Source organism: Lepisosteus platostomus, chromosome 13, assembly GCF_059453375.1.
Source record: "Lepisosteus platostomus isolate fLepPlt1 chromosome 13, fLepPlt1.hap1, whole genome shotgun sequence".
Taxonomy (NCBI): domain Eukaryota; kingdom Metazoa; phylum Chordata; class Actinopteri; order Semionotiformes; family Lepisosteidae; genus Lepisosteus; species Lepisosteus platostomus.
The window spans coordinates 6,418,091-6,444,163 of record NC_142623.1 but is presented as its reverse complement, the minus strand read 5'-3'; the positions used below and the strand labels follow the sequence as shown (position 1 = coordinate 6,444,163).

The 26,073-nt window shown below is 38.7% G+C and overlaps 1 long non-coding RNA gene across 2 annotated transcripts in view; it reads left to right on the top strand.

Annotated features, from left to right (window-relative positions):
* Positions 1-26,073, top strand: part of LOC148649744 (uncharacterized) — a 265,793-nt gene that overhangs the window by 11,491 nt on the left and 228,229 nt on the right. Inside the window, exon 2 of one of the 2 annotated variants that reach the window (XR_015925921.1) lies at positions 21,168-21,300. This is a non-coding gene — a long non-coding RNA (uncharacterized LOC148649744). Of the gene's footprint in view, positions 1-21,143; positions 21,301-26,073 lie in introns of both variants that reach the window. The other variant, XR_015925920.1, reaches the window with a different exon arrangement.

Below are 26,073 nucleotides of genomic sequence, written 5' to 3'. Positions count from 1 at the left end.
ACCCTGTGCTCAGCAGAGTTTAGGTGGGTGGGCAATGAGCAATTAATTCCCCTTCTAAGGCAGATGACTAGAGTTCAGGAGCTGCCTGTCCGATGGTACAGGAAGACTCTGAAGAGTTTGGATTCGCTGTTGTCATCGGAAGAGTCAAATGCTAAAGTGCTCATATTGAGAATTTAAAATCTAATAAATGGATCAATATAAACATTGAATTTAACTCCTCTGTCGTTTTCTGTTTCTGACAAACTCATTCCTGGTGATCCTATATTCATCATTCTACTTTCCTTCTTTCTGAAATCTGTAGTGCATTAAACTAATATTTTAACTGAAAACAGTCAAATAAGGAACAGCATTAAAATGTAACTTTCTCTGATAATCATATGTGTGTTATTCATAGAGCTTAGTTCGAAAACGTTTTGAACGTTTTGCAAAACAATTCCTGTAAAAACCACCTGGATCTTGTAGGTGTCATTACGTCAAGCCCACACCAGGGGGAGATAGCGGGACAGAAACAAGACGTGATGCAGTATGAAAACAACACAGTGCTGCGGTATGACAAACATCTGTTTAAAAAATGTCCCTGTTCATTCCCGTCCAGGATTCCATTTGATCTTTTTAGTGCTGTAAAATAATGGTTGTATATAAATTATATTTATATATAGCAATCAGGTGGCATATTGGTGAAGTGGTGAGCATTGGGGCCTCACAGCACAGAGGCGCTGGGTTCAATTACAGACCTGGAGTTTGTTCTTCTCTGTGCTCATGTGGGTGCTTTTTGGGTGTGCTACAGTAGTTTCCAACCACAGTTCTAACACATACTGGTAGACTAATTGGTTTCTGGGAAAATTGTCCCTGGAGTAGGAGCTTGTACCTGCCCCTGCGATATGTGCCTTGTGATGGAGTGGTATCCCATCCAGGGTGCATCTGACTTGCCTCCCTTGTTTGCCGGGATTGGCTCCTTCTCCCTTGCGACCCTGTAACAGATAAAATGGCTAAAAAATGGGTGTGAAGCTGTGAAGGGAAAAGCAGAGATTAACCCCATCCGGAACAGTTCAATGAAAGAAGAAATAACATATCTTTTTACTTTTCAGGATGCAATTGAATTCTACCAGCTCTATTCTTGTTTTGTGTGCTTTGATTACACAAGCATGTCACCCAACTGAGTGTAAGAGCCCCACAGAAAATTACATCCTGAACTATAGCTGGCCAAGTAAAAAACCCACCATTGTATAATTGAGTATATGCATCAGATTAATGAAGCACCTATATTAATCTAATCATAGCTATAAGTCTGACTTTTATTCCCTGTTAATATTATTCCAGTGGACTATTAACCATTTCTGCCTTATTCCAGTGGGATATATTGAGGTGTGCTTTATTTCAGCGGGCTGATTTCTGGTGTGCCTTATTCTGGTGGGTGATTTGCCTGTGGATTTTTTTTCTCATCCCCACATGATGTCACAAACCCATCCTAGCTATTGAGGAAGGCTGTCATGACATCAGTACCTTAGCTACTGTATCTTTGCTGGGGATCTATAAAAAGCAATGAACTGGCTCCACTTTCTTTCACAGAGTTGAGCAGGGAAAACCGTCATGACTTCACTCAGCTGATGTCTGTGCTGACCAGAAGGCTGGTCTTACTTTTCATGGATTTTTGTATGCTTACTTTATGCTGAATGCTATTAAACATGTAAGATATTTGTCATTGTTGATTTCTCCCCTGAAGCTTCCGTCCATAATATTTCCCATGTCACATTGCAGCCTTGTGTGCTTTGACAAGGTGAGGCCATGCTCTGTAGTAGAGCTGAGCGCAGAATGGGTTCATTTACTGCAGACTTGATTATTACAAAGCCTGAGTCAGCTCTCTTCAAGGCTTAGAGCTCGGGTAAAAAAAGCAAGGGTATGGTTTTGCAATATACAGTATAACTGCAGCATGACCAGTTGCAGGTACTTATACTTTTCTTCTCACTGTAATGGATTACTCTGTCCAAATTTCTGTGAACAGAAATTTCACTTCTGAGAAAGGGGAGGTTAATTGTTAATGAGCGGAGGTTCATATCCTTTTATGAAAAGGATACCATCTACTGTAGTATGACTGTACTATTATGGTAGTCTTCACCTGTCCTTTGATATACTACAATAGAGGTCACTGTTTGGCTTTAGTTCTAGCTATTGGACATCCCCCTGTGACTTTTCTTCTCCGTCAAATGCCAGAGTAGAGGCTAACTGGATATCACCCACCTGATTATGACAGCAAAGCTTGGCAGTGTTCGCCTGTGAACTTGTTTGTTGAATAGACTGAAAGGAATTGATCAATAGAATACTCCGGTTCTCAAAGCTAAGAATTGGTATCTGTCTTCTGTTTTGTGTGAAATAAACGTGACCACAGTTGTAAATGTTGTTTACTGGCTACTGCAACTTTAACCCTAATCCAAATTGAGATGAACATACTGCACTTTAGTCAGTCTCTTCTTTTTCTGAATAGTGCTGTTTCCTGAATAGTGAGTGTTGCTCAACACTGACGTTTTATATCTAAAGCAAGAGGCTGTTAGGTCTCTGAACACTACATACAGACATCATTGAACATTCTATTGCAAAGCATCATGAAGGTTCTGAGGAGGACACATACAGTACTGTACAATGTTTTTGTATACAACCAGCATGTGTTCATGAACTGTATTCACAACTTGTTTTGTGATAAAGCAAAAATTGTGGTGTTGAGAGACTAAATTAATATATTCAGTGACAGACGTTCTGAAATGTGAACACATAAGCTAATAGCTTCCTTACAAAGATAAAGGCAAAAAATTGTATGGTCTTAAAACTGTCAGAAATAGATGATGATTATTTTAGGAATCACACCAGGAGACTGAGAAAGACGGATTGTAAACTCACTTGTGGGCCTGTTTTCTCGAGTTGGAACCATTGCCAGAAAGTGTGAAAGATAGGATGCATGTTTGAGCGACTTTATACAAGCACAAAACAATTTTGCTCTGCTCTTGCATGCATTTTGCTTTGACTTTCCTACATTTTCAACAAGAACAACAACACAAAATAAAATTACAGCATGTGTATTTCATGTTTCCTCCAGGTAAAACTGATATCTCATGAACAAGTTTGACAATATCTGTCTATAGAAAGAGAAACTTGCAAAAGCCAAACATGTTTTTAGGTGTGTTGGTAGGCTGGAGGTTTATGCCAGCAGCCATGTCACCCTGCAACTCACAACTGGCAGCCCACTGAAGCTCAGCAGGTGTGAGCCTGGTCAGTACCTGGATGGGAGACCTCCTGGGAAAAACGAAGGTTGCTGCTGGAAGAGGTGTTAGTGAGTCCATGTGGGTCCTAATGCCCCAGTATAGTGTCGGGGACTATACTGTAAACAAGCGCCGTCTTTCGGATGAGACGTAAAACTGAGGTCCTGACTCTCTGTGGTCATTAAAAATCCCAGGATGTTTCTTGAAAAGAGTAGGGGTATAACCCCGGTGTCCTGGCCAAATTTCCCATGCCTCCTAATAATCCCCCTCTATGAATTGGCTACATTACTTTGTTCTCCTCCCCCCTCCGACGGCAGGCGGAGCGACGCACCAGTTGGAGTATTCTCGGTCGCATTTAATGGCAACCTCAACTGAAAGATTTGGTTCAAAATCTTTGAGCTGAGGTTCTTTGAACCAAATGGAGTGGAGCCGACAAGCGGACCCTGCTGATGTGGGATTAACGCTAGGATGAGTGGGGTAGGCTTGAGGTTTGTCACTTCCATGGATTTACCACTAGAGGGCACCTAGTAGGGCCTGAAATACAAGTACAGTAGGTAGATCACTTGGCCTGTCATGGGTTCTATAATTATATAATTGGGTAGTGTTGAAGAACGCACTCTCACAGGTTTGATTAGCGTCTTTTTTGTATGTATAAGTGTGAATCAATGGGCAGTAGGGAAGATTTTGTCAGGAGTGGGTTGGTGCTGTGAGAATATTCTGTTTTAAGGAAGATTTGTTTTGGTTTTAAAGCCAGGATCGCATAAAAGGCTGGGCCTTTGCGGTGCATCTATTCTGAAGCAATGTTTTCATGTGCAAAGGTCCTTGAGCTACACTATCCAAGATGGGGATCTTTCACGGAGTGTGAAAAATGAGGGTGGGTAATCTTTCAAGATCACTTATGAGCTGCCAAGATAATTGAATTTGGTGATGGATTATGTTCTATAACACTCTGCCAGATTAAGGCAAGGAGTGTTCATTTTTTCTAGTATGTGCAAGTTTGTGAAACCATCTATCTAAAGGTTGTTGATGCTGTTTTAGCTAGAACACAGCCTACTGACACTCAGGAAATCGACTCCTGGCGTATTTAAGTGGAAAATACAAATTCCATGGCAAATAGTAAAGGGAAAAGGAGAGATGTTAACATTGGTGACATGTAAGTTCAACATTGCATATTTCTAAGAACTGTGAAGAATGTGCTCTCTATCGCGTCACTGCAATCACTGCTGTTAATAGTATTGCCAGCTTAACAGTCAACCCTTAGTACCAGAATTGTCAGGCATCTTCTTCATACGTTTTTGCTAAACTGAGTCACACAATTGTTCTGAGTCATGAGCAATTCCCTTCTGTTTCAAAAATAAAGATAACAGCGTTTTGCTTCATAACTAAGGAAAGTTAGTTATTGTCTTTCTGTAATTTCTCATTTCATGAGTAACAATGCTGCCCTGATCTCTGTAAAATAATATATATATATGATTGATCCAATTCATTTCAGGCTCATTTAATTAAACAAGTACTACGGTATATTTACGTCAAATGGTGCTTTGTGAAAGCCACACCTTGAAGAGTGATTCAGAACACATTATTAATGCACCAGTCATTAAACAGGTGGTCTTATGAAATAACATAATGGCTCATCAGTGGCAGTTAAAAGATGAGTACAAAAAATATCTGCTCAGATGCACTTTTTGTAGCATGCTGATAAGGCCAATACAACTAATTGTGCTGGAATGTTGGTGCTGTTTCTTTCTTGGGCTGAGCAGGTAAAAACCTGGGACAATGAGGTGTGGGGCTTGAAACTCTGACTAACTAGTTCTGTATCTTATTCCAGGCTCCCATTAAGTCTTATTCTTCAATGCACTTTTCCTTAGTTTACACTTGTGTTCTGGAAGAATTTCAGTGGCTTGAGCTCCCGTCAATATAATTGTTCTAGTTCATTGGTTTTGAGTTGCTTCAGAAGGTGACATTAGAACCTGAATAGCTCTGAAGTCTCCCACAGCAGGAGACCTGTGTTTTGGTGTAGCAGAGTTCTCTTCTCTCTGGAGTAGTGCTGTGTGGCTTTGAAGCATGGGTAACCCCTGTGCAGCTGTGATTGAATCCTAGAGAGGGCAGAGCTGCCCCTGTCACCTCTTTTGAAGACTTGAATTAAGTCCCCTTTTAGTTTCCTCTCTTCAAGGCTAGAGAGTTTCATTTCTTTTAACTTGTTAATTTTTGACATTACTTTGATCCCAAGAATGTGCCTGATTACTTTTCTTTGGACTGATTCTTGATTACTAATGTTTTTTAAATTTTTGGACTCTTTGGTATACTATATATCCGGGTTGGGCAAACTTTTTTTGGCCCAAGGGCCACATAACATTTTGAAACAGTATACTGTAGCTGGCTACTTCAGGCTGCTGTTAAAGATAGCCTATGGCCTACATAAGTTTAAAATCCAACATACAGTAGGCTTATTAGTTCAAGGTTGAAAACATGAAACACTGAAGACGCGGTCAACTGGTACGCTGCTTACAGACTGCTGGCTCTTGTGGCCAGTGTCATGTGACACAATCTAGCACCTTCAAATTCGCTAGGTAGTGTGAACCTCATACTGTACATTCTGTGTGCACAAACAGGGGGTTTTGCTCGTAATAAAAGAGACGCCTCTGACCGACAATGATGCCTTCCCAAGGTGGCACGATGCACAATTTGGAATCACTGTGGTAAAGCGTTTGTGTGCCAACGTGCCAGGCACAAATAATGAAATGTAAGAAAAAACAACACCAAACAAAATGGAATATGGTGAATACTGACCTATTTACTTTTTACTTGAATGGCCAGTTAAAACTGGCTGGCGGGCCAGATGTGGCCCGTGGGCCGTAGTTTGCCCACAAGTGCTGTATATTCTAAATGTGTAGTGTTGTAACCACTTTGCCTAATATTAAGAAGAAAAAATTGTCAACATAACCACATACATTTTGTTTTGGCCTCATCTAACCTCAAATAAGCTGAACAGATTTCTGCCTAAAAGCACAGGGAATAATTTCAAGATAAACTGAAGGGAGCTTGCATATGAGTAACTACCTATTTGGATACCTAACTTGAATCTGAATTCTCACATACTGTATAATAATTATTTTTAACATATGTGTATGAATGGCTGCCTTTATCAGCATTGTTTGGACCGCTTCGGTTCTTTCTAAACTCATTGTAGTCACTAAATGAAATGTATTTATGAGAACAGCAGGTTAAGGAACAGTGGTACAGCTCTCATACAGAAATAGAGTGATTTTAAGTGAGCATCAGGGGTACACCATAGAAACATTTAAAAAGAAACTAAATAAAACAGGCTTTGTGCTTCCAATATAGCACTTATTGTCTTAATTGGTCCCTCAGCTGGGAGCTTAGATGATTTTTTAAAAGAATGACTGAATAAAAGTGACTGAGTCTCAAATGGACGTCTTAGTGCCTACAGTATAAGGGAGAGGTTCTACATTGCAATAGCAGAATCTGGCAGGATACTGTACCAGAGGTCAGTTAACATTCTCCTGTTTTGTCAAACAGTTCCATTGTGCTACATCTTCCTGTGCTCCTTCTACAGTATTTGCTGTGGGTTAATAATAATAATAATTGCTTACACTTATATAGCGCTTTTCTGGACACTCCACTCAAAGCGCTTTACAGGTAATGGGGACTCCCCTCCACCACCACCAATGTGTAGCATCCACCTGGATGATGCGACGGCAGCCATAGTGCGCCAGAACGCTCACCACACATCAGCTATCAGTGGGGAGGAGAGCAGAGTAATGTAGCCAATTCATAGAGGGGGAGTATTAGGAGGCCATGATTGGTAAGGGCCAATTGGAAATTTGGCCAGGACACTGGGGTTACACCCCTACTCTTTTCGAGAAGCGCCCTGGGATTTTTAATGACCACAGAGAGTCAGGACCTCGGTTTTACGTCTCATCCGAAGGACGGCACCTGTTTACAGTATAGTGTCCCCATCACTATACTGGGGCATTAGGACCCACATGGACCACAGGGTGAGCGCTGCTGCTGTGTGGCTCAGGGCTGAGAGGAACTGAGGGACAACAAGACAAAATCAGGCAGAGGATGAGCTGTTAACACCATAGTAGTATTCCAGTTCTTCCTGTAATAGGAGATTGGGAAGCAGAAAATGGGTTTTAATTATCCAGCAAATTTAATCAGTTAATTGTAAAAAATATTAATGACGCGGATAAGAGGATCCTCATTGTCTTAGCTTCACTTGTCCAGTTGAGAATTGTATCAAAAGCAAAATGGTAAAATTCCCTTGAAAAGACCAGTGAGAAAACAATACGGATGCTCACACATGGATTGAGTGAATCAATATTACAGCTACATGACTGTGCAGTAAGTCAACTCTTGGTTGCCATGAGCTTTGTGCACCCAACCCTACAATTTTGGGGTGGATACATGAATTGAAATGCTCACAGAAGGCTCTGGTCATGATGCATAGATTCACAGCAAGTATTGCTACACAGGATCGCTACAGTGATAAAGAACATTGTATAAAATGTAAAACTTGATTGCAATAACATGCAATCGATCTCAACACCCAAAGTTGGTTTACATAGACAATATGCGAGCAAGACGATTATGAATCTTTATGCAGGAGGGTCTATTAATGACATGCACACAGGCCAACCCCTTTAACCTACTGTCAAGCCCTCTGCGGCCAGAGGGTGCTCCTACTCTGTCCTGTCCCTAGTTTCCTGTGCTTTGCTGTCCTCCTGGTGTCTCTCTGTCTGGGGCTATATTTCTGGGTCACTGGTTCTCCTTCGCTCAGCATTGACGTTCAGATGTCCTGAGGCCCGCCTTGCATCCAGGTCACCCCACGTCCGCTGCATTGGTTTCTATACAACTCCTGAACTGCTGAGCCCGGGCTAATCTCCCGTTCCACCGCTACGCATATGGGTCTTTTTCCGCTCTCCTGCCTGTCCACGTTTCGTCCCTTCCGACATCCGTGACACCTACCTCAGAACAGAGCAGTCACACTTAACATTCTTCTGGAATGAGTTGATGAATTGAAAAAAAATCACAAAAAGGCACTGTATCTCTGGTATAAAAGCATGAGCAGAAAGGAGAACATTTAAACAAACATCGATGGTAGGAATAGACGATGGATCCAAGTAGATGGCAAAAATCCCAAGTACAAAAAAATATTGGAAAAAAGATAAACATCTTACCGTTTAGCTTTGGTACAATGGAAGTAAAAATTCTAAATCTGAGATTGGTTTTATTATACTATTTATCTAAATAAGTGAGATAGTACACAGTATGTGCTTAATGTAAATTTTATTCTGTCCAATGAACACCAAGCTGCATTTCAGTTTCCATTAAGACTTACGCATGACAATGTTATTTTAAATACTCCTGCTAATGTGACAGCTAAAGTCATTTTCTTTGTGCCAGATCTAATGGAAAGCAGGGAATCTGATTAATGATATACAAAAGACTTGTTTTTCTTTGCGCCTTGCTTTGGTGAGGAAACGTGAAGGGAACACTAATGTTGCCCAAAAGCAAAGCAGAAAACAAACAAAACAAGAAAACCTCTTGTAGCCATGGACACTGCATTGAATCCGTTCAGCAAAACTGAAAGAGCAGTGACGTATTATTCATGTCCACAACAGTATATCCTTTTCTGTCCAATTCACCATAGTTCATGCACTTTTCTGCATCACAAATGGTACAGAGTTCATCCTCTTAGTGCATTTTGTATAGCCAGAAACAGGGTAAATGAGCTAAGAGTCCTTGCCAGGATTCTTTCAGACCAGACAGAAATTTAAAGCTTCCCTTAAAAATTAAATACATTAAGCGTACTGTGACCAAATATGGGGTAAAGTTGTAATTGCTTATCGAATGGGTCTGGGAATACATTTCCCAACAATAGGCCATGAGGTAATTAAGACCAATTGTAAAGTTTTCTTGAGTTAATTGAGCACAGGTGTCTGCTGTTCTATACCAAGCGGTTTCCCTGTAAACTGGCATTTTCACCGACTTAAGGATATAAAGAAAAAATAAGGCTTTTTTAAATTGGAGAAGTTAAAGACAAAAGAGTGTTTTTAATTTAATTGGGATTCGGGAAACATATAATTAGTCCTCCAAAAGGAGTTGCTATTTTTTCTTTTGCTTTTTTTGTAGTTCTGGGCTTTCACAATCACTGTTGCTGTGATATATTACTGGAAGTTTTTAAAGATCTTTAGCAGGAAGAAAACCGGACAAGAAGACTTGTCCAGTGTGCTGGAGCCAGGGTTACCAGTCTTGCTCTTGAAGAACTGCACATTGACCATCTTTTGTTCTAGCCAAGCTCTGTTACACAACTGAAGCCTTAACTGACTCAGTAAAAAGGATTTATTCAAACTGTTTGATTTTTCTCAGCTCTTTAACAAGTTGGAGCTTTTTAATTGGAGCATTTCATAAGTAACGTAAAAGTCCAGAACTTTGAGTAGAACCTTACCTTAACTTACCTTGTTAGTTCGATTAAGGCTTCAGTTAAGTAATTAAACTTGGCTGGAATGAAAGCCAGCAGAACTGTGGGTCTCCAAGACCCTGCACTAGGTGTCAAAATACATCTGGATAAGGATTTAAATTATATTTTGTTAGAACTCTAAAGTATAATTTTGCAGTCATTATCCAAGCCTTTAATTAGTTAAGAGAAAAATGCACAATATCTCTGAAACGTACAGACATCTGGCCTTCAAGGACTGCTGTTTTCCACATCTACTGTAGAGGATCATTATGATAAAACTCTAGTTAGTGCCTAATGTTTATGTTTGTCGGTTTCATCTTGGAATCCCAAGTTAAATGCTTATCAGCTGCTGGATAACTTGTTTACTGGTGACAGTCATTTCCTCCAAAACATGAACTGCATGATGGCAATACTAATTGGGTATGAATCCTGCTTCTAGCAATGACAGCTTTCTGAGCAAGTGGCATTCTTTCTGACATATGGCTGTTTTGCATTTTTTGCTACCAGTGCATTGTTATCGACTGGTATCTTTACAATCTGCAATGTGTACTGTGCGTATTTAATTTATGAAGCTTCTGTATATTTGCTTCGTTATAAAGACGGTCTTCCACAGTAACTGTTGCTTGAAACTTGTATTAATCATATCTTTCCCAAGAACAGTGTCCATTAGAAAGTGATTAAGCAGTTTCACTTAATGAAAGCTGGAATGGCTCAGAGGTTAACAAGACTTAACTGATTCTGGGCATTCAATCAAGCCAGAGATTTTGAGCTGGAGGAAAGTAATCACTGGCACCGTTTCAGAACTGTGTTTAATGAACTTTAGATGCCGAACAGTTTTACACATCTTAAATTATTGCAGGACTGGTTGAAGTGATTGTGCTGAAGAGAATCCATTTTTTTCATGTGCAGAAAAAAAAATTAAAACAACGAATTAATTTCAAAAGCACAGTACAAAGTGTATCAAAGGAGGCTAGATTATAAAAAAAATGGTTGTTATATCATTGTTAACTGATTCCTTTTATCCTTCTAATTCAAATTCCTAACAGAAGAGTTCAGATTTAATTCATACTGTTTTATATTGCCTTCGGTCACTTCTGGTTTAGAGTGTGAAATTGTCATCTGAAGAAAAACACACTGATGCTATAATTGTATCGTCAAGACTTTTCTATTTCTTACCCATTATTGCTGCAGGATGGCGACAGTACTGGATGTAGAAAGAATGTAGTAATTTAAATTCATTATTATAATTACTTTAAACGTAACATTTTAGTTTCCCATTCATTCATTGTATTTAGCCAGTCAAAATCAAAGGAGTGATCGTATATAATCTGATGATGAAATAAAAAGGCCCACTAGAAACAGGTTGTTTCCCTGTTCCTCCTGGTCCTCTTTTTGTGAGCTCAAATGTGTGATAATTTTCACTGCATTTGCTTTCTTTTTTGTCTTTTATCTACTTTCGTTTTTTAATATTTGCTTAATTCACCATTATACTTGGAGTCTTCAAAAAAATGTTTAGCATACCAGTACACAGTCAGATTATACACAGATGTCTATTCAGTCTTGTTAAAGGGTAATATTTCTATACATTATTTCATTTACAGTAGTTTGTTTATTTAGCTATGCAGTTGGTTTTCATTGAGACGTAATTCTAAGCCTGTGGTTTTATTGTAAAAGTTTAACTCTTGCTTTAACTGTTTCTGAAAACGCACTTTGTAGAGAGATCACTTAGCTTTCATAGCCAATACTTGAGTGGAATAATGTTTCTTCATTCTCAGTACCAGAATAACAGTGGTCAGAAAATTATGGTTTATACTGCAGCAGACTAAATGTACTCACTCTGACTGAAGCCATCCCTGACCTGACAGCTCTTCTCACTAGAATTGCCCATTACTGATTTAAAACATGACATATGAGCTTGGGTAAAGCTCATTGACTATAGTAGCAGTGCAGAGATACAGTATTTTAATTTAAGTCTCTTTTTGAGAAAGAGTTCCCACAGTTTCACAAGGTGTTTTGTATAATCCAGAACTGAACAGGTCGGACCTGTGTGGGAAGAGTGGAGAAAAATTAATGACTGGTACTACGAAGAGGGGATATAATATATTAATCTGAGATGGAAATGCAAGTGTCACAGTGACAAATGTCTGTTTCATACCCGAGCAGTGTAAGTAATTATATACAAATGAACTTGTCAGATGCTGTACTGAGACAATTACTTGAGCTTGTACCTGCTATACTTGGCTTCCCTTCTGTAAAATTCCTGCTCTGCTTTTCAAAGACAAATGAGCAACTAGCATGGTGATACATGAATAAAATCACAAATTTCAAACTTGAAGAACTGCGAGTGGTATCTGTTATGATACTACACTGTTAAAAGTACTACATATAGCATATCTAAATGATGCACGTGTCAATGGATGGCTAGAAAGACAGATATACAGTACATATAGATAGATCTGTAAGTAGATGAGTAGAAAACGTCCTCTGATTTGCTGAGTATGTGAGTATATTGCTAACGCTCTACAATCTCTGAGAAAGAGTTTGATGAAAGAGATGAAAATATGTGAATGTTCATCACATCTAGATGTTCTTCTCTACTAACACCGATATGGATGTATTCAAAAAGTATTTTACGTCCATTTGTATTTTCATTTTCCTTTCTGCCTGTGAAATCTACCATGCCTCACAGTCATTTCTTGCTTACTGCGGTGTACAGAACTAGTAAAAGGATTCCCAGCTGACCGGGCTGTCTCTGAATTGGACTGCAGAGAAGAGAGGAGTGACTGATCTTTCCTTGCTACTCACATCCCCCAACAAAATGGACCAACACAGGCCATCCCCCAACAAAAGCTCTGACCTCAACAAGGGTCAGAGGTCAAGAATGATCTTATGCACATGCTTCCTAAAATTCACCCCCAAAAGGAGGATACACCTGCAAGGAGACTGAGGTGTGCTGAGAGGGGAAGGGAAGTTCTTTCAGCTGTTAGCTTTCTTATGAGTCTTGTGCATGGAATGCCAGCACTCAATCAAATAAAGCAAATGAATGCAAAATGACAGGTCCATCGTGCATGGTTCATGTAACAAAGATTCCTAATGTAAAAAAAGGGAAAAAAATACAATGGATCAATTTTCTTATTGACTAAAACCTTTTTTGACAGCCAATATTGCACTTTGGATGTAAGGTTGTAGAAAGAAAATCTTTATTTAGAAATTTCTTTGTGAATCAATTAAAAAATCATATTTGTGAGGTATTGATTCTTCAGAGTGAGCTCATGTATTACTATTGATTGCTTTACAAGATTCTTTAATCAATCAAAAGCCCTTATGCTTGTGGTTAGTGTGCACTGGCAATTCTTCTTGGACACCTTGGCAGGAGTTTGTTCCTGCTGACACTGCCTGTTTAGTTAGTAGGATAACTGTATTAGTAAATGAACTCTGAAATATTGGTTTCTTGCAATATACTATTCTATAAATCAGATTATTATTATGTCTCATTATTTGCATGGAAATGTTCGAAAAACATAAAATACTGTAAGTACAGAAATATATTCATTTCCAATATTATAGTAATATACAGATCCTGTATTTGGGAATAAGACCAGCAATGACAACTCTATAAAAACATTATTTATTCTCTGTACCTCAGTTAAAATGCAACTGCCATACTGGATGTACTCTGTTATATAGAATTATAAATTCAAACAGTTCTAGCTTTTGCAATCGAATGTTTGATAAATTTAGTGTCACGTAACACTTTCTTTCCATATACTGTAAATTATGAAGGTGTGCAAACCGTTGTTCCATAATCATGCCTTAATCTTAATTAATTAAAAAAAAAGCTTTGCTTCGATTGACCATGGCTGACAGCACTAAACATATCAAATGTAGGGACACAGACTGCGAATGTACAGTTCATTCCTAAGACATTGCAGCTTGAAATCTGTCGAGTGAGAGCGAAATTTGAGAGCTGGATTTACCAGCAGCAGCATGGTGAAAGAAAAATATAGTATGTATGTGATATGGTGGAGAAAAGCCTTTCCTGACCTATAGTATAGTATGTACAAATTTAACATGAAAAACTGTATTGCTGCGACTGCAGCTTTTCCTGATGAATAAAACAAATGTCCTTATTATTATGGGAGACGAAAAGGATTTAAAGTAAGATTGTTTCTTATACTTTTCTGATTTTTTAAATGTTTTTTTTCATTCACATTCATTATTTTTCACAGATGTTCTCTCAGCTTTGTAAACATCTAACCTGGGAAATCTGCTAGTTCATAAATCTCAGCAAAAACACTAGGTGTTACAGAAACAAGAAGTATATTATTTGTACTGCATATATGCCCATTTTCTATGAAATGTGGGGTCACACTGTACCTTGCTCTGCTTTCTTCCTTGGACAATTCATGTCACATACATTACAGGTAAGTAATTAAGTAAGTAATACACACCCATCTGTTCTCAACAGTCAAAATACTTGTTAGGGCTGCATAAAAAATTTCATATTATTGAAGGGTGTGTTCCTAGCATTTCTTGTTTCATTATTTTAAGTTCACAAAGGATTTATTGGGGGGCATGCTGGTTCGACAGACGCTATGGGCTGAATTAGACAGTCCTGGGGTGGGCCCATTTCTGCATTTTATAGTATTAATTACGCTTACTTGTCTGCTCTAGTTTCAGTCTGAGTTTCATGTCATCGATGTTAACGTATCTCATCGATGCCATAAAATAATGTTATGGAGAGCTCTTTCATTCCAAACAGCCCTAGTGAGTTATTTCAGTGCATTTTTGAGAGATCAGGGGAAGTGTTAGTACCATTTGCACATGCCTGTAAAAAGTTTGTAAAATTCAGTCTTTGATGCCGCATGATCAAGGGGTTAATTCTCTTCATTTTCGAGAATGACAATGAAGCACCTTGAATCACAAAGTTCTGCAGCTCGATTTTTTATATATGCTGTATAAAATATTTTTGACAATGTTTTTGGGGTGAAAAGGGGTGAATATATTGGAGTACTGTTGCTATTCTTTATTGTATTATTATCTTTTGTAATTTCATGTGCAACTGCTAAATATAAACCATCAACATTTACTGTAGCTCATCTCATTCTATGACAAAGAGTTGGACAATGGGACACTTATAGAAACCAGTATGGAACTTTTCAATGTGGTGTTGAGTGTTGCCAGGCAAGAGTTTGAAGGTAATTGAGTCATGCGATTCTTTTCAGATGCCCAAAGCCAAAGTAATGACAGACAGAACTGACCCTTGGGACAGCATTTTATAAATGTGTGTCATGCAGACACCCATGACAAAACTCAGGCAATGTCCCAAACATACCCTGTAGCCCTCCTGATCAATCTGAACAGGGGTCCATGTGAACAGTAAAGGACATTGCTTTAACACTGGGAAAGTAATGGTTCATCTAAGATTTTTTTTAAGTAATTGCATACATTTCACAGTGTAACTCATTTGAATGTGACCACTACGCCTTTAAGTACCCATGTGCACAATAAACTCCCCTTTTTTGATGATATCCCCCATTAATATCACTTTGTGTCAGTTCATTACAATATCCCATTACTTTCAATCATAGCAGACATCTCCTAATGCTCCCTGCTCTCTGTTTGAGATTAAAACCTTAATGTTCAGTCCCAGTCTCATTAAAATCCAGGCAAAATATACTTGTCATTTCAGCCTGTCAGACATCTCCAGTGCAGAGGAGAGGCTGGGGCAAACTTTCTTTGTGGTGTTTCATACTTTATTGCCAAAGGTCCAGCAGCTTTGCCAGATGGCCTTGCTGCCTCCAATAAATTTACTGGCTTTATATTCATATTGATGTGGCAGCCCGATAGCCTCTAGTCGCTGAACGTCTTCAGCTGTTAAGAAAATATCAAGGATACAAGGGCACAAGGCAGCAAGAGAAGCCTTTCTTGCATATCCAGAAACGCTGCCAGCTTATTCAGTATATAGGTTCTTTTACACTACTTGCTCATGGAGTTTTAATTACAGGTATGGCTTAAGAACACAAATAGATTAGAAGGGTTACAAAGACATCCGATTCTCCTTCCTCATGTGGTTTCCATTACCAGGGTGTAGTGCTGTGTGCTGAATGTGATTTATTGCTGTTTCTCTTTTCAATGTGCCTTGTACATGTATTGCATTGCTTTTGCATTTCACTTGTTTTAGTCAGATTTCCTTTGCACAAAGGTTGGCTAGTCATCTACTTTAGGTACTTTATCCAGGTTAATAAGATTTTTATATTAGATATTTCCAGTCTAAGTGCAGCATGACTTTCTTGTTTTCATTCCATCTCACTGCTTAAAAAATATAATTGGACCAATTATATATATAAGAATTGAAATAAGATTTTTTCTCTAAAACCTACAGAATCTTGACAGTGTAGGACTGGAATTGCCTGGTATAAAGCATGCATTCTTGATTACACTTTACAAAATGTAGTTGTGTTTCTGCACAATCTATGTTTAATTTGCAGTACATTCAACAAACCCCTGGGAAGAATGTTGATTTGCAGACTAAAGAATTTGAACAATACATTGAAAGCCCCACCTATAAAACAATCTACAGTAGCTCGTGATTACAGGAACAAAGAATAAAGTGATAAATTTTATCGATATTTTGTCTAATTTCATCAGATCCAATACTCCAGTATTCCAGTAGTAATTTGATTACTTCAATTTGAAAGCAACATATAGTAATATGCACTCAGACAGATGTATTCAGGTGTTCATCCAGGTTCCCTTGAGGCCCTTATGAAATACGATGACACATCTATGGATTTCATTAACCCGAAAAATGTGTTTCCATGAGAAGAACTGGTACGAAGAAAACACTAGAATGTAGTGCCAAAGTGAAAACTGAACAGTTGGTGCTGCAGCTTGGGAGCAGGGTGCTCGTCCACTTCCTTGGCACTGTATGCAAAATTATCAAAGGATTATGGGGATGTTGGAGTTTACTATAAATAGTTATTGATGTAGCACTTACAAGGGCTGGTCAGACTTCTCCTGTGCATGTTCTGTGACTCCCTGTGACCTTCTGTGGAACACTGTATCTTAGGCTCAGAACCTCTGTGTGAGATAAGTAGTGAGGCACTAGGTTCTAGGCCCTGTTGTGTGAGACCAGTGACAGTGTGCCAGGCTGTGCTGTTAGCAGTGGTGCTGCTGCTATTGCCTTTAAGCTGCTTATGACCGTCAATATAGAACATAACGAAGCAAATACATATAGTGCTAGAATCCTGGTCAGCATTCATAAGTGACATCATGATTATTAGTGGCTCAAATATTGTAAGGAAAGCAGCTGTGGTCTAAATATAATTTAGTCTCATATTTTTTTCAGTTTCCTTTTGGTTTAGCTGTAATTAAAACTCATTTTCTTTTTCTAGGTTCTCCATGTTTTGTATAATTTATTGAAAAATCTCTGTCTTATTATATTGTAAAATATAGAATAATTTCTTTTTGCTATGATTTCACTTAGTTTAAACATAGTTAGCTCTGATTTTACCATGACAAACCGCAGTAAACTTTTGAAAAGACTGCTTTAGTGCTTTAGTACTACCTGGTACCTCTCCTAAGATGATACAGCTCCAGTCATTTGGATGGTGTTCAATTGAGTTCTAAGCTGTTTTAAAATGTAATGTGTTAACTGTAATGACACCTCAATCAGGTTGACCAGGTTTGCTTATACAAATGACACAACGTTTTGGAGTTTTCTTTTTATTTTGAAGCTGCTTGCAGTTTGATAATTGTACGAACGTTAATGAGGCTTTTTTAAAAGCCACGGTGCTGCATTCAATGTCATTAGACTGATATGTGGGAGCAATTATGAGAACATTAAAAAAAACCCAAAACACTGGTCAGTAATCAAGGTGATGAGTTTGAAATTAAGTGAGGTTTCATTTTGCTTGAGCATGCCAATACCAGGAATCACCACCCTGCTTAGCGAATCATTTAGTCTATTCCATTGGCAATACAAAGACACTGTATGTGCTCTTTCTATTACTACAAAAGAAAGCAAGAAACAGCACTTATTTATGAACAACACTGCATGGCCTTTCTGTTTCTTCATCTTTGTTGAAAAGCTTTTTTTTATATACCACAGATTTCACAACAATAAACAAACACTGATTGCATTCACACGAAAGGCATTTAGGTTTGACTCCACTTATGAGATGTTGTTTCAAATCCATACAAATACATCTTTAGAGGAAAAAATGTCTTGGGGCTCAATCTCCACTCACGGGTTTTTGTAATTGACTGCTGCACAGTTATACTCAATATATCAAATTGTGAAAAAGTGCATATTGTTGATTTCCTTTGGTGCTTTTCTTTTTCTGCTGTGCCAAGGACCATAACGTCTCCTGATTCTTTTGTTAGCTCAGCTGGAGAACTCTGTATTAATCCATGTGCCATCAAAAGAGAGAATTATTGGTTTTATGAAAGGAAAAATGAAGAGGAAAAAGTCTTGCCGTGCCGCTTTTCTGTGCTAGCTGCCAATGTTAAACTGTGTTGGGAAACTTTCATCCTTAGACTCTGTCTTGCAAGAGCAAAAAGTCTCTTTCGACTCCTCTCACTCACAATGTACGAGAGCCACATCACATTCGAATTCGAATAGACAGCAGAAGACCATACAACACTGGAATCAGACATTTTACTACTAGTGTGAAAACAAAATATACACATATACTGTACATGTATTTGTAACTAGCCTGGTTGTAGTATTGAAATATAAGGCTGTATCAAATGCACTGTAAATACAATGGCATTTATTTTATCTCATGTTATTGTTGGAGCCGTGGTAGCTCAGACAGCAAGGGTGTTTAACTCCTAACCAGAAGGTCCCAGGTTCAATCCCAGGTAGGGGCAAGTGATGTAGCTTACTATAATGCCTTCCAGATGGCTCCCAGCTCCACCCTGCCTGCTTCCCAAGTGAGCACTGGGGGTTAATCTCTCCAGGGGTAATAGGCTGGCCAGAAATACTGACCATTCCACCTCCAGTGTTGGATGGTCAAGTGGGTGGCCCTTGCTCCCCATTCCCCATGGGCCTTTATGGCCTGAAAAGGGACCTACCTCCCATGTTACTGTAAAATGGCATTCTTGTAACCTGGCAGAATGGCTAATGAAGATCACTAAGAGAGGAGGAATGCAGGGGCTTCAAGTGATTGTTCACATTTTTTCCCCTATATTTTACGTATCACAGAGCATTAAACAAATTTCAGTAACTGGCATTAATAACATATCAGCTAATACACTGCTCTCAACTGTGGGCCAGTTCCCCATGTAATCAATTTAACACGGAGAAGGCCATTTACCCAAAGTTTGCCCACAGTTAACATTAAAGATCTTTGTGTCTAATTCTGATTTGTGTCCTAGATTCTCCGGTCATTGCATTGAGTTAGGAAAAATGAACAAATGCTGTCCAATCGTGGTTCTTTTGGGTCTACGTCTTTCATGCAAGTGAATAGCCTGCTGTGCTCTGCCTGTGGCCCATTGCTTTGTGCCAGTAAAGCACAGTCAGTATTTTTTAAAAAGAACATACAGTTGCAGTGAGAAAGAAGAGCAGAGCTTTCGGCCCATCAAGCTCAACTGTTTGCCAATAGCTAACTGATTGAGGATTTTATTCAACCATTTGTTGAAAGGAATCCAGATATCATCAAGGTAATTTGTTTCAGCCTCCCACATCTGTTGGTATATAAAAGTTCTCAAATAAAATCCCATTCTCAATTAAAAATTCACTTAACTTGTGTAAGTTTGGTGTACATTTTTTTTTTTGCTGCTTTTTTTGTAGCAATAAGTGGGCCTTGATATGTGTGCATTTAAAAAATACCTCCAATTACCTTCTTTTGCTGCCCTGTTTAAATGTTGAAAGGGAACCTGTGTCCTCAGGCAAGCTAGAGACCTGCTTGTGGCTGCTTTCAGACTGCCCCAAGGTCTGGTTTTCTTCCTCACACAGAAACAAAAGCAAAACAACAGGGGAAGCAAGAGGGTTTGCAACTATGAGGAAAAGACAGAAACACCACGAGGAGTGACGGGCGTGACATTTGTCACGCCCCACACTCTCCCTCGCAAACGCCATTACATTCCCAAACCCACTGCTTAACAATCTCATTCCTAATTGAACCCATCACATTCCCACATGCACCAGATTCCACACATTCTCACTCCCAGACCAATTACCCAACCACTTCCCTTTCCCTTCAGTATTTAAAGTTCCCTCACACACAAGCCCATGCTTACTATTGAGAAGCTTCCACACTCTTTGGATTTTGGTTTTCCCAGACTGTCTTTTTTGGATTTCCCTGGTTACCAGACTCATTACTTCTCCAATTGACCGAGCCCCTGGATTATGTGTTTTGGATTTTCCCTGTGATACTCCACATTCTTCAGGTTTTGCTGTTATGCATATGGATCCTCCTATTCCACTGATCGGATCCCTGACAATATTTAAATATACTGTACCAGCAGTGATCTATTTTGTGTTTGAAAACTGGTATTTTATAAACTGCCATTTAAAATGTTCTTGACTGTTAATTTTAAATTTGAAGTGTTCTTGAGTGCTTCTGAGTACTTTCAATGGTGTGCACCTTCATCCTGTAGAGCAATTCGAGGAACTATTTTATAACATCACTTTTCCCTGCTCATCTGTTGCGCATTGCACCATTGTGTGTGTTTCAGGTAAAATGTGTTTTTATTTTCCTTTATGTGTTTTGTGCCCTTTTCAAAGATCACAGCAAGGCAAAAAGGTGGTAGAATGAAATTAATGCAGACAAATACTCAGCTCAGTTTTGTAATGCCTTCTGCCATATAGAACTGAATAAAATTCCCTTGTTTCTTCACATTTGACAATCATTTAACAAGAAGAAATAAATGAAACAGGAGGATGTATACAAAATGCATAATTTGATAATCAAACATACTGCAAGTATTTAAATTACAATTCCTTGATTTGTTAGGCGTTTCAAAAAAGCTCATTTCACATGGCAGCCCCACTGGACTGCAGGTCAGGTGGAGCAATGAAATATTATTCAACATCTGAATTAACGGGGCATTTAGGTAGAGCAGCTGGTGCTAGCACTGAATGGAATTCAGCCAGGACAATAGAGTTAACAGTCCTACCCTTCCAAAATGACAGTGACAAACTAAGATTCACAAATTGTCGTTTTAATTTACTCAATTCCCATCACAATCTGATGGAACGCTGTTGAGGATACAGGTGTAGCTGTAGGTACATTCTGTCACTTACTATCTGAAGTAAAGGGTTATAATCTATGTCTATGATAGATATATGTGCCTCCCAAGTAAGTTAGAGAGCTCGTGTAATCCTCTCCGGCTTTCAAATATCCCATTGGTTTGAGATTTAATTGACTTTAAAGTAACAAATTACTTCTTTACAGATTTTCAGATCATTTCTGTTTCAGAAGACGGACCAAGTTTCTTCCTGCACATGACAACCCAGGCCAACTCCATCTCTATTTTCCGGATGACTATTCCCCAATGGACCATTGCTGTCTGCGCCGACTGCAGAACAACAAGTCATCTCGCGCTGGAGAGGTAGGTAATGAAGCCTTTTAAATTAAAGGAAGGATCATTAATGCACTTATTCAAACCGTTCTCCCAGCTGACCTCTTCATCACACACAAGCATGAAATACATTAAGTTAAATTCTCACAGAATGGATGAGTAAAGGCGGGTGGATGTTTTTTAATATCCCCTCTCAAAGCTCAGGGATCAGAAATGAAAAGCCGCAGCTCTTAAAGAAGAATGAAAAGGACGGGAATGACCGTGTGAATGGGTGTCTTTTGACCGCCACGTGCAGCTAATTGACTCAAGATATTCGTTTCAGACGTAGAAAACTAGATACTAATAATCTGAATGTATACGGTATCATGTCTTTGCTGGATGCTGGCTTCAATGGCTAAACATTTCCAACTGCGGTATTTCTTCTCACAATGTTGGTCTATATCCTCTCCACCTGAGTTCTGATTTATATGAGGAAAGCTCATAAGATTATGCTTTGTTGATGAGAAGAAATAAAATTAACAGCTGGGAAACCTGTACATTGTGCAAAATAAACTGGAAGAGATGAAGATTTTAAGTAAGACGACAGCATTGTATTGTTCAATTGCACGTGTGCTATACTTGGAAGAACCACTACAAATGGAAACTTTGTCTCCTTTAGTTATCGTTAATTTAGTTCTTGGGAAATCTAAGTGGTACAGTATATGCAGTACCTTGCCTTTCATACACCAACATGTAGCACCTTTATTTACTTTCAAAGGTACAGCATGTCCAGTAAACGGCAATAAGTCTGATTGAAAAGAGGACAATGGGCACATCATTATTTATTAACCAAATCTTGGACAACTCTTTAACCAGTCACTAGGCATCCAGTAGATGCTGCTCTGGGACTACAGTTGCAGAGGTAGAAAGATAACGTTTGCTCATAAATCATTACATTGGGCACCCTGTGTGTGAATGATAAGCTGAATAAGTATAGAACTGTGATATTTTTTCTGTAAAAATCCAAATTATTACATTAATCATTTACATTGTGCAATATTTTTGCAGAATGATTTCTAATTACTATTAATAAATAGCCAGCATGATGGCATAAATCAGCAAGAAAATGGTGAAGTCTTGCTCTGGGTAAGATTAAATGCCACAAGCCTTGCTAACAAATCTGGCAATAAATTGTACTCAAAATACCGAACATGATAAATGCTGTCTGCTTAAAGTAACTCAGGATATTCACTGATTTCCAGCAAGGACTGTAAAATAGTGCTGGTGACTAAGAAAAAATACATTAATTAATTTTTAATATCTCTTTTTGAAGAGTAGACTTCTTTCAATTTGTGCTGGTTTAAATATGTGTATGAATCACAGTTAAAACTGTCTGTGTGTAGCAGTAGCAATGGGTCAGGATGCCTGAATGAACTGTGGGTTGATATTCTGGGATTACAGTGGGGCTTTTGAGCAGGGTAATTCAGATTTCTTCAGAAATCCAGTTGTGTAACCTGGTACCAACATCCATTCATCTATTTTCACACTGCTTCCAATCCAGAGTTGTGGGGGTGCTGGAGTCTATCTTAGCAAGCAGTGGGAGAAAGTCAGGGTATACCCCAGATGGGATGCCAGTCCATTCATCACAGGGCAGATACAGACACAAATGCAAACACTTTCAGCAGGGTCATTCTTCCCAGAAGCCATTTCATCTACTAGTATTTGGACTCTGGGAGGAAACTGGAGGTGGAAGCTTGAAGAAACCCACATGAACACAGGGAGAACATACAATGATAATTAATAATTATAATAACAATTCCTCACACTTACAGGTTTATAACTCTTTTCTGGACACTCCACTCAAAGCGTTTTACAGGCAATGGGGACCAATGTGTAGCCCCACCTGAATGATGCGACGGCAGCCATATTGCACCAGTATGCTCACCACACATCAGCTGTCAATGCGGAGGAGAACAGGCCAATAAAGCCAATTTAAAGATAGGGATTAATAGGAGGTCATGATTGGTAAAGGCCAGAGTGAAATTTTTCTAGAAACGCCCTGGGAGTTTTAATGACCACAGAGAGTCAGGACCCTGGTTTTACATTTTAAATATGGCATCTTTTTTTAACAGCATAGCTTCCCCTTCACTATACTGGGGCATTAGCACCCACATAGACCGCAGACTGAGCACTCCCTGCTGGCCCCACTAACACCTCTTCCAGCAGCAACCTTAGTTTTTCCCAGGAGGTCTCTCATCCAGGTACTGGCCAAGCTCACACCTGCTGAGCTTCAGTGGGTGGCCAGGTGTGAGCTGCAGGGTGATATACAGTACATTTATATTAACAAATAGGTAATTAGAATATTTGTGAGTTACTTTGAAAAAAAGCCAAATGAATTGCTATCAATAGCTAAGAAGTTTGTTTTTCCTTTATCTTTACCTTTAAGCCCAAGAATGTATCTGGTCACTGTTCTCTGGACAAGTTCTAGGGCAGCAAAACTTTTTTGCAATGTGGTGACTGTAATGTGCACAATATTCTAAATGAGTTCTTTCTATTGTATTGATAAATTCTAAATTCAGGCTTTTAAATGTATACCAGGGCATTATGATGGTGCAGTAGTTAGCATTGCTGCCTTTCAGTGAAGTCTTGGGTTCAAACTCTGGTTCAAATATTTTTTTCTTCTTACTGTTTACTCTGGGTGCTCCAGTTTTCTCCCACAGTCCATTGACATATTGGTAAGTAAATTGGCTTCTGAGAAAATTTGCCCTAGATGCAAGTGTACACATACTGTATTTGTGTCTCTGTGATGTACTGGCATCCCATCCAGGGAATATTCTGTCTTGTGCCCGTTGCTACTACTACCAGTCCATGTGGTACCACAATAATGAACTATCCAGCCTCAACATTCACTATTTATTTTATTCCTTAACCGATCCTCAATACAAATACATGCCTTTTCCATGTTCTGAACAAACTGTGTTCGTTCATCAAAATTTTGTTTGGAGTAGAAAGTTGTTGATTTATCATTCTGTTGCATGGAGCAATATTTCTACAGTACCTGTTCACGTTTTCTAAAAGTGGAACAAAAGCCTTTTATGTACAGAAATGTCATAGAGCACTTATGTCTCATGCTTACTTTTTAATAATGCATGGTAGTCTAGAGAGCATTTTTGATTGTACCTCTGTCATCACTTCACGTATGACGTTTTTTTTGTATTTTACAATTGCAAAGTTCTTTGTGTCTGATGAAACAGGCTCGCTGTGCCTCCATAAGAACACAATATGATGCTCCCTTTTGCAGCTTTTCACAAGGGATGGGATTATTTGAGAGAACCCTTTTCTCCTCTAAGAGCAATTGTATTTTCTGACACAGTTTATTTGAAAAAGATTTTCATTGCATTGTTCTGTTTCAATGTAGCGAGAAAGGGTAAAGCTTTATCTTCATACAAAACCAGAACATCACTTATGATGATCACAGCACAGCATGACACATGAGTAGTACAAACCTGTTCTTGCTGGTAGAAAGTTTCTGAATTTTTCTCAATCTTGCTCCTCATGATGCGCAGAGCACTATGAAAAACCTAGCTTTGGTATCTTGGTCCCAGTGTTTCAGGATCCCAGCTGGTACAGTCTACACATTTTGCTTTGTTGGAGACGCTTGTTTAATAGGAATTAAATTGTCTATTTGATGAACAAGAGAATTTGAATATGGGTCTGTGAATATAATTTCAACTGTGAAATTATAATCGTAGCCTATGAATTGTCAAGTGAAGAACCAGGAAGCTTTGGATAAACGTCAACATTGATTCTCACTCAACTTGAAAACATATTCGCAAATGAGCTGTATTTTGTTAGCCCAGTTGTATTCTGACCTTAGCATACAAGACAGTAACACATAATGTAGGTTTTTTGTCAGCGTTATCCAGGCCAATTCCAACACGTTAAGTACAGTCATTGGCTTATTGACAGGTTAAGTCTGATTGTAGGTATTTGAAACTTGTTTCAAATGTAGGTCTCATTCTCAGCCCCTGACGTTACTCTATATAACTGCACCTAAAATGCAGTTTTCCCAAGGCATAAGACATCCACCCCTTATAGTTGAGCCTTAAACTCAAGAAGAAAGCATTGAAACAAACAAATGAGAATCAGTGATGCACTACTGTGGTTATTGAAAGCTGCAGGTTTACAGTATTTCTTCTCTTATTATCTCTTCTTTCCACACAGTATTAGGCTAATGGGTCACCTGTTTATGTATGCATTTATTTGAAGATAAGAGCCTAAATGTCATAAAACCTTCAAACTTTCAACCTACTTCCAATTGTAAATTGGTAAACCAGTATATACTGTAACTGATGGAAGGTTTTCACTAAAAAGCTGACGTCTAATACTAGGGTTTAAATTTGCAGTTATTTGCATCCATGTACAGTGTGCATGAGTTTTTGTGATATGACAGTGATATCACAATTTAACAAATTGTTGCTGTTTTTTATTTCAGCATTAAAATACATAACCTGTGAGAACATACAGCCAGCAGGCCCTTGAGTATTCCAGGGGAAATATGCTGTTTGGATTGTGCTGAAATATGTTTGCCATTGAGGTATTTGAGTGGAGTGTGTTTTTTAGTTTTTTTTAAAGAAAGAAATATTCATCAGTTGGGATTTATGGATCAAACCTGATACCGGATTCTGTGCTTTATCCATTAATTTATCAAGCTTATTTTCTATTTAGATCTTCAATTATTCCTTGCAACTACAAATTAGGCAATTAAATATTTTTCTCTGTTAGGCAGATTGAATATCTGGGGGGGGGGGGGGGGGTGTGAAA